At 35.8% G+C, this 9,471-nt stretch overlaps 1 pseudogene; it reads left to right on the top strand.

Moving 5' to 3' along the window:
• The first annotated feature begins 645 nt into the window (after positions 1 to 645).
• Positions 646 to 5,459, top strand: LOC115991241 (annotated as a pseudogene).
• The last annotated feature ends 4,012 nt before the right edge of the window (positions 5,460 to 9,471 follow it).

Raw genomic sequence — 9,471 nt, 5'->3', positions numbered from 1 at the left:
AATTAGTGGAACCCACAATTCATATGAGAATTAAAAAAATTATTGAATACTTTGAGAGTACCATAAATGTGTACTTCCTCATCTCACATGAATTGTGGGTCCCACTATAAACTTAATTAGTGGGACCTACAATTTATGTGAAATGAGAGAGTATGTATTTATGGTACTCCGAGATTACCCAATAATGAAAAATTATTGAATATTCCGGGAGTATATTATTGAATACTCCGGGAGTACTATAAATGCGTACTCCCTCTTCTCACATGAATTGTGGGTTTCATCATAAACTTAATTAGTGAAACTTATAGTTTTGTGATAAAAAAAATACGTATTTATAGTATTCTAAGAGTAATAAAACAGCTGCATTTTTTGGCCAACAAGAGATTATGAGAATTATCAACGTCTGCTAGTATACACTAAAGAACAAAGACGGCACATTTTATTATTTTTATTTTATTTTATTTTTTTGAGATGTTAGACTTGCGAAATTCTGGAGTAGCATTTTTACTAGAAAACCGGACTTTTCAGAGATACTGCTTTATGAAGCAAAGAAGAAATAAAAACGATCCACCGTAAATTGTTAAATAAACAAAGCCTCCCTGAACCCTTTCCTGCATTCTCACACCAAGTAGGTTCAAACAAGTTATGGGATTTCTTAGCAAGAGTAACTTGTTTGTCCTTTGTTGCCTTTGTTTAAACTTTGGCGTTGCCGTAGACACCATTAGATCTTCTCAATCCATCAAAGACACAGACTCTGATTACATAATCTCCAATGGGAGTACTTTCAAACTGGGATTCTTCAGCCCAGTGAATTCAACAAATCGATATCTTGGAATATGGTATAATAGAATTTCTGTATTCACAGTCATATGGGTAGAGAACAGAGAGAAACCCCTTAAGGATTATTCAGGGGTTCTTACTATATCTGAGGACGGCAACCTTGTAGTATTAAATGGACAAAAGGAGATTCTTTGGTCATCGAATGTTACCAACTCTGTTGTCAATCCAAGTGCGCAGCTTTAAGATTCAGGGAACCTGGTCTTGCGAGACAACACAACAAGGACAACCATATGGGAAGGTTTTCAATTTCCTACTAATACAATGTTGCCCAAGATGAAAATGAGAACATGTAAGAAAGTTCAGTTGACATCATGGAAAAGCCCTTCTGATCCATCCATTGGAAGCTTCTCTTCGGGTTTTGATCCTCTTAATATTGGTCTTCCTCAATCTTTCATTTGGAAAGACCGTAGCCCATATTGGCGCAGTGGTCAATGGAATGGTCGGATCTTTATTGGGGTACCAAATATGGATTCTGCATTTCGTAATGGATTTAGTATTGAAACTAATGAAGAAGGAACAATTTCTTTAAGTTTCTCTTACGTGACTGAATCTTTGATACATTTAGTCCATAATTCGAATGGAAATTTGGAGCAAAGATCTTGGGATGATAAGAAGAAGGATTGGGTGGTGGTGTTGAAAGCTTTGTAGAGTGAGTGCGATTTTTATGCTAAGTGTGGGGCATTTGGAAGCTGTAATTCACAAAGTTTGCCAATTTGCAGTTGTTTAGGGGGGTTTGAGCAAAGGAATACAGAAGAATGGAATAGAGGAAATTGGAGTAGTGGATGTGTGAGAAGGACACCATTGAAGTGTGAGAGAGTGAATACTACTGGCGGTGAAGACAACAAAGCGGATGGGTTTTTGAAACTGAAAATGATGAAGGTTCTAGACTTTGCAGATTACTCTTCTGTTCTTGAGGACGAATGCAGGCAGAAGTGTTTGGAGAACTATTCTTGTATAGCGTATGCATACGATACTGGCACTGCTTGTTTGTCATGGACTAGAAGCCTAATTGACGCACAAAAATTCTCCAGCGGTGGGGTTGATCTTTACATGCGCGTTGCCTTTTCAGAACACGGTAAGTTGTTTTTTACTGCTGGTCCAGTTGCTAGGTATTGCGGAGTTAATACTTTTTTAAGATTTACAGATACAGAGGGAGATGTGATAAAAATAGTCAGAATTACCGTGATCATAGGAACAGTTTTTACTTCAATCTGCATATTCATATTGTGGAGGTGGATGGCTAAACAAAAAGGTAATATTTCCACTATAAGTAACAACACAATGGACTAGGAATGTTTCTATATATTAGAAATTACTTACAATGTAGTAAAAATCAGCAAGGAGAAACAGTGCAAATGGGATTGTATTATTCAACAGAGGAGAATCACATAAACAATTTCCAAGTGAAAATATGCTTGGAGACAATCTGAACCAAGTTAAAGTCCAGGAGCTACCGCATTTTGATTTTGAGAAGCTGGCGAGTGCAACAAACAACTTCCATCAATCTAACAAGCTTGGTCAAGGTGGATTTGGTCCTATATATAGGGTAATGGTTAATTATTTGAATCTGTAGTTAATTATGTAGTTAATAATTTGAATATGTAGTTAATTATTTGTAACGACCTCATCTCACCTGTGTAGATATTGTCTGCTTTGGGGTCTCATACCCCTCACGGTTTTGTTCTTTCCCAAAGCGGACAATATCTACACAGGTGGGGTGGGGTCGTTACAGATGGTATCAGAGCCATGCCCTAGCCGAAAGTGTGGGCCCCACACGCAAGGACGCGTGTGCCCGTAAGGGGGGTGGATTGTAGTGACCCAAAAAGAGGGGTCTTGCATTCCATAGAATCCCACATCGCCTAGGGAAGCACATGGAAATGTGTTTATAAGGAATGACCTCCCTTCAATGTGTAGAGGCCTTTTCCCCCACTACTGTGTACTTTGGGGGAAAACAAAACGGTGAGGGGCATAGGCCCTAAAGTGGACAATATCTACACAGTTAGGGCGGGGTCGTTACAGATGGTATCAGAGCCATGCCCTAGCAGGAAGTGTGGGCCCCACACGCGAGGACACGTGTGCCCATAAGGGGGGTGGATTGTAGTGACCCAAAAAGAGGGGTCTTGCATTCCATGGAATCTCACATTGCCTAGGGAAGCACATGGAAATGTGTTTATAAGGAATAACCTCCTTTCAATGTGTAGAGGTCTTTTCCCCCACTGTTGTGTGCTTTGGGAAAGAACAAAACGGTGAAGGGTATGAGACCCCAAAGCGGACAATATCTACACAGGTGGGGTAGGGTCGTTACAGATGGTATCAGAGCCATGCCCTAGCCAGAAGTGTGGGCCTTACACGCGAGGACGCGTGTGCCCGTAAGGGGGGTGAATTGTAGTGACCCAAAAAGAGAGGTCTTACATTCCATAGAATCCCATATTGCCTAGGGAAGCACATGGAAATGTGTTTATAAGGAATGACCTCCCTTCAATGTGTAGAGGCTTTTTCCCCCACTGCTGTGTGCTTTGGGAAAGAACAAAACCGTGAGGGGTATGAGACCCCAAAGCGGACAATATCCCCACAGTTGGGGTGGGGTCGTTACAGAGATTGTGATGCCTCAATTTGATTGATTGTGTGGGTGTGTGATGAGTCCCACATCGGGTATTTACTGGGTTGAACTGGGCTTTATTAACAACTACAATGAGCCTCAATTGTGACTAGTGCTTCTGAGGTATAGCTCAGATGTGGCTAGTACTTTTCCTTGGGTCGTTACATATGGTATCAGAGTCGGCCCGGTAATCCCGTGTGGGCTCTGAGACACTACCCCACAAAGTGGGCCCTAACGAAGACGTTAGGGATAATGAGGTGGTGGTAATATCTAAACTCCAATATCGGAATCTTGTCAAGCTCCTTGGTTGCTGTGTTGAAGGAGAAGAGAGGATGTTGATCTATGAATACATGTCAAACAAAAGTCTAGATGCATTTCTATTCAGTTAGTTAATTTTGATTCCCTTTCTTTTAACAAGAATATTTCACCTTTTTATTTTTTTATTTTATAATTTCGTGTATAGAAATTGCTAAAGATGTTAAGGGCCAATCCTAGTCACAAGTCTTTTATAAACCTCTAATACGAGTTTATTATACTAATCCTACTCAGAGTCCTTGTACAGTACTTCTAATCCTACTATAGTACGTGCTCCTTGTTAATTCCCTTTGTTATCTTTTTTTCTTTTTCTTTTTCTTTATTTGTCTTTTCATATTTTCTAATATACATCAATTTAATTTTGCTCTCTTTTTGCATGGTATTAGTAAATCTGGAGTTAACGTGGTTTAGCCTTAGATACTTACATCCACAACAACAGAAGCTCTTGACGGCTCTGTTATTAAACTCTATTTATTACAGCGAACCCATTAAAGAATATTTATAGTAGACTCAATTCTGAACTAATAGTAAGTAAACCATTTTACAATACTTGAATTATTATTTATTCGTTTGCACTCCAAATAAGATTATGATTACATTACTTAGATTCTATGTAGGATCAATTAGAATCAATGAACTTGGAGTAGAGTTATATAACAGATTTGTGCCTTGACTCAAATTAGATGTTAATTTTTTAACAGAAATATTTTGTCACTGTGTTATGAGATAATGGAACAATATTCTCTGCTGTGGTACTTCAGTTGAAACATAATTTTCTGATGAATTTTACCAAATAAACTTTTGCAAACTTCATATTCATTCATCTTGTAAGTTTAATTTTTACGTTCTTTCTTTTGTTTCATTTTAATTATATTCATTAGATCCACACAAAAATGAATTGCTAGATTGGACAAAACGCTTCAACATTGTTGAAGGAATTGGTCGAGGTCTGCTATACCTTCATAGGGATTCTAGATTAAGAATTATTCATAGAGATCTAAAGGCAAGTTACATCTTGTTGGATAAAGAACTAAATCCAAAAATATCAGATTTTGGTACGGCCAGAATTTTTAGAGGCAATGAAGACCAAGCTGACACTAGAAGGGTTGTCAGAACTTAGTAAGTACCCTTGATTTGTTAAATTTAATTTGGTAGCAATACTAATATATGAAATGACAAGATCTGGATGTGTTTTATTGTTGGAATTTAGTGGCTATATGTCCCCTGAATATGCTATAGAAGGATGATTTTCAGAGAAGTTAGATGTCTTTGGTTTTGGAGTGTTGTTACTAGAGATAGTTAGTGGAAGAAGAATTACTTTTTATGATGATGAGCAATCCCTGACCCTTTTAGGACTAGTAAGTCATCTTATTGCCTCATTTTTTAAAACCTCCATTGCTCTGTTTTATTATTTATTTTTATAATTAGTATTGGTATTTGTGCAAACAATTTGAATCTTGTTTATATTTTCCAGGCATGGAAATTGTGGAATGTAGACAACATTGTAGCATTGATAGACTCGATGGTTTATGCAAAATGGTTTGAAATGGAGATGTTGAGATGCATACATGTCGGGCTGTTGTGTGTGCAAGAAATTGCTAAAGATAGGCCAACTGCATCTGTTGTTGTTTCAATGCTTAAAAGTGAAATTGTTGATCTGCCTCATCCAAAGAAACCAGCATACACTGAAAGGCAAATGGACTAAGATACAAAGTCCTCTCAAAGCAGTCAAAATATATGCTCTGTTAACAATGTTACTATTACAATGGCTCAAGGTCGATAGCTAGCATGTGTTCTGAACATAATCATGTCGTGGTTATATATTCATTTTGAAAACTTTGAGAAAAATCAGAAAACCTTTGTCAATATTAATTGAAGTGAATGAATATTCAAAATAATTGGACATGAATTTTTTATTAGAGAAGCAGTAGAATTTATTGAATTTTATCTTACATAATTTAACTGAAATATGATTACATTCCTTTTTTTTTTTTTTTTTGTCATATGGTATCAATACTAATTCATCTGTTTCCTCTTTAATTTCCACCATGAGTCCCTGGTCAAACATTCAATCTAAGAACTAAAGCATATAACCATATTCTGTTCTTGGTACATTTACGAAGATTTATCTCTCTTTAACAAACTATTTTAAGTATATTATGGTGAATATAGAAAAGAATAGAGGAAATGAACAAGAATTACTGAATGTAAAGACTTCTCTATTCGGTATGTTTTGTTTGTATAGGAGAGGGGTATACATTAAAATTTCAGAGAGTTATACTGGAAAGAGTTTACCTAGGACCTTAATTTTGTCTTGAATCAAGGTTAATTCAAGTCATGATTTTTTTTTTTTTTTTTTTTTTGTGTGGATAAACTTCAATCTTTATTGCAGAAAAAACTAAACAAAACTACAGTCTGCCTTACACACCAAAGCTAACACATCTTTGGTTAAAGTCATGATTGAGGACTGAATACATGTACAATAAATATGAAAATTATTTTGCATTTACTATAATAGATATACTAATGGCTCAAGCCAACTTGATTTTGAAAATGAGTCACAAAGACTGCTAGGTGGATGAAATTTTGTGAACACATTAACAAGTTGATCTTCAAACGAGACAAATTGCAAGTGGATGCTATTATGGTGAAGATGGTGACAGCTGAAGTGGCAATCGATGTCAATGTGTTTGGTGGGCTCGTGGAGCAATGTGAATAGCACTCCAATTGTCATAGTCGATATGGGTGCTAGTCGTGTGAGGAGCATACGAATGGGCTAAGAGCCATCGAAGCCATAACAGTTTTGAAGTGGTATTGGCGAGGGCTCTATATGCAACCTCTATGTTGAAGCGGGCAATGGCATATATTAGGCGGAGCTACATGTTAAGGTGGGGGGCAAAATTTTTGAAATTTTTTTTACTATATAGAAATATTTAATATTTTAATAATTAGCCCTCAAAAATGGGACTTGCCTCCCCCCCCCCCCCAACTATTTGAGTTGGTCCAATAATGTTCCTAAAAAAAATTGTCCAATTTGTCTAATAGTTATAGAGAATGTATTGTTTCTCAAATTCCTTTTTTACGGTAAAATGTATTCTCGTATTTTTTAAAGTTTTGAATCATTTATGTCTTTGAAGACTTCATTAATTTAATTGAAATTTTTTTACTCACAACGGTAGACAATTTGGTAACTTATATTAAAAATGAAAATTGTAAGGATTTCACTATGGAAGACGGTGAAAGATTAATTTAATTCTATGAAACATCTAGTTTTAAGGATTCATTATGAGAGATACTAATTTTTTGTGTGTGTATAGATACATGTGTTTGTGTATGTGTATAAAAGTTTGTATAGACTAATAAATTAGCAACACAAATCGGCCCCCCCAAACAAAAATTTCTGACTCCGCCATTGCTTCTTACTACACTAGGAAGGGAGGTAGCAAGTAAAAAACAATAGTTATAAGTGGTAGGATCACCAACCCAGTTTGCATCAACTTGGAGCCATTGAAGCCATAGAAGTTCATAAGTTTTATTGGAGAGGGCTCTATACTATACCTCAGTGCTCGAGCAGGTAATAACCAATTTCCAATTATTCCATACACTTAAACCAAATTCTCTACAATATAAGAAGTAAACCATTAAACCAGACTCTCTACTTGTTACACTTAAGGATGATTTACCTCTCTAACACAAGGTTTTGGCGTATTAGGGGTTAATGTCTATTCCAAAAATTGCTAAATAATATGTGGCATATATACCAATAACAAATGAACTTTCATATTACAAAATAGACAGCATACCTGAGAGCATGGTCTTCACTTTTTAAACTTAAATCAATTGAAGGTCTTGGCCTTAGAAGAACCAATGATCTAAATAAAGCCTTGATCTCTTATGCAGATAAGACATGGGTTCATCTCCTGAACTCCAAATATCTCCAAGATTGAAAAAATCAACTGCTTCAAAGTAGTAGACCTCACCCTCCCTGCTTCAAAGTTCAAAGCAATTGAAGAGGCCAAAATAGGTAAATACCTTTAATTTTAAAACTATGTAGCAAAATACCACACTTTCCAAACTATTTAGCAAAATGCCCTTATTTTGGAGCTTGATTTCAACAAAATCGATTTCTGTGTAAAATTCAATATCCTCAAAATCGAGTTCTAAGTATATTTTTAAGTAGAACTTGACATTAGTAATGTCAAGTTTCACTGAAATTTTCAAAAAATTTTAAGTGGCAAAATATGCATAGAACTCGACATTGCTAATGTCGAGTTCCACCTGTAACTCGATTTTGTTAAAATCGAATTCCAAAAACAGGTATATTTTGCTTGATAGTTTCGAAACATGGGGGATTTTGCTACATAGTTTTAAATTTAAGGATATTTACCCATTTTTCCCTAGAACATTGGTCTTCTTTCCAAATGTTTTTTACTCCAATATAAAAGAGTCCCTATAAAGTATAAACATTGTCACATTTTGCCCTGCTTCAAGCCCAAGCTAAGGCAGCCTTACTCGCGGTGAAGGTGATGTGGAAGTTGTAATTGGTGTTGTTATCAAGCCCATCTTGTGCTTAGACTAGTCCATTCGAGCGCTCATTTAATGGTTTGGCCCACAATTGGGCATGCTCGGCATCTCTTTGTATAACTTGGCAAGTGAAAGTCTCTGACCCATCAACTCTATTCTGGATTGGGCACTAGTTAATGCCAACGGACAGGGTCCCCTAGTCCCTCTTTTTCTTCTCCTGAATAAATTATCCTTATTTACCAAAACAAAACAAAAAAACAAAACAACAAAATGAGTAACAATTACCAATTTCATTTTTAATGGAATTCAAAATACTAATGAATAGTTGTTCCAAATTAATTGTAGTAGGAATGGTATATATTTCTCTACCCAAACGGAACAGTAATATATTTGTTATATAAATCTTATAAACCAAACTATAGTGCACTTGTGATTTTGGTGACTGCTTAATTAGGAGAAAGAGACCATGAGTAACAATCACCAATTTTGTTTTTAATGGAGTTGGAAAAGAAAAAAAAAAAAAAAATCTCTAAAATATCCCATTACTACAATGGTACATTTTCTATCTATCTAATTTCATTCTTGATGCTTTTCACTGGATATGTTAATATCACATTGAATTTTCATTATTCATTTTTACTATCTTAATTACAACCCATGTATACGCATGGATGAATTTAAATATAAACACATTTTTTTTATCAAAAAAAAAAATATAATTAATCAAATTATAAAAATAAATAAATAAATGTTCGTCAGGAAGCGGTGGGTATTCCAATCGTTAAGCCGAAAACTGTTTGATATATGGCTGTAAGATGGAGTAGACCTCCTCTAAGAAGGTTCAAATTCAATGTTGACGGTGCTTCTAGAGGTAATGGGTTATAATTCAATACATCGTGCTCTAAGCCTCTAACACTACAGGCAAGGAGCTACATGCAACTTCAAAAGGAAAGAAGACGGTGCTTCTAGAGGTAATGGGTTATAATTCAATACATCGTGCTCTAACACTATAGGCAAGGAGCTACATGCAACTACAAAAGGAAAGAAGAGAGCTCACGTCTAATACACATTCTTATCTAGCTTAGCTTGTTCTGACCTTCAAGCAAAGACCTTGAGAGATCTCATTAGTTCTTTTCTGTCTTAGATTGCTCTAACCTTGAAGTGGACTAGGAAGAACTTACAGTGAGGTAAGG

Source organism: Quercus lobata, chromosome 5, assembly GCF_001633185.2.
Source record: "Quercus lobata isolate SW786 chromosome 5, ValleyOak3.0 Primary Assembly, whole genome shotgun sequence".
Classification (NCBI taxonomy): Eukaryota; Viridiplantae; Streptophyta; class Magnoliopsida; order Fagales; family Fagaceae; genus Quercus; species Quercus lobata.
This window is presented reverse-complemented; position numbering and strand designations above follow the sequence as displayed.